Genomic DNA, 646 nt, shown 5'->3' with positions numbered 1-646 from the left:
GGAATAGCTCGGCAGAATATCACGGCAAATAATTTTGAGTTGAAGCCAGCTCTGATTAATATGGTGCAGCAGAATCAGTTTAGGGGTGCAGCTACTGAAGATCCAAATTTGCACCTGCGTACTTTTCGGGAGATTGCTGACATAGTGAAGATTCATGGTGTTACTAAGGACACCATCAGACTACGATTGTTCCCATTCTCTCTTAGGGACAATTCTCGTAGTTGGTTGCAGTCTTTACCTCTTGGGAGCATCACTACATGGGAAGACATGGCATCTAAATTTCTGGCTAAGTACTTTCCACCTGCCAAGTCTGCCCAGCTGAAAATTGAGATCACTACTTTCAAACAACAAGATTATGAGCTACTTTATGAAGCTTGGGAGCGGTACAAGGAATTTCTTAGGAAGTGTCCGAACCATAATTTTCCAGATTGGGAATAGATCGAATTATTTTACAATGGTTTGAATGGGCCAACTCGTATTTTTGTGGATGCTACTGCAGGAGGTTCCATATTCGCTAAATTTCCTGCGGAGTCTTATGATATGCTTGAGAAAATGACTGTTAACTGTTATCAGTGGCCGAGTGAGAGATCTGCAATAAGGAAGCCTGCTGGAATTCATGAGTTTGATGCATTCACTACTTTAACTG

At 41.8% G+C, this 646-nt stretch overlaps 1 non-coding gene across 1 annotated transcript; it reads right to left on the bottom strand.

The window, feature by feature from the left end:
- Positions 1-316: 316 nt before the first annotated feature.
- LOC140869968 (small nucleolar RNA R71) lies at positions 317-422 on the bottom strand. Its single transcript, XR_012146954.1, has one exon. It is a non-coding gene; the product is annotated as a small nucleolar RNA R71 (small nucleolar RNA).
- Positions 423-646: the final 224 nt, after the last annotated feature.

The sequence above is a fragment of the Henckelia pumila genome, chromosome 4 (assembly GCF_033568475.1).
Source record: "Henckelia pumila isolate YLH828 chromosome 4, ASM3356847v2, whole genome shotgun sequence".
NCBI lineage: Eukaryota > Viridiplantae > Streptophyta > Magnoliopsida > Lamiales > Gesneriaceae > Henckelia > Henckelia pumila.
Note: the sequence above shows the minus strand (reverse complement) of the source record. Positions and strands in the feature narration are given on the sequence as shown.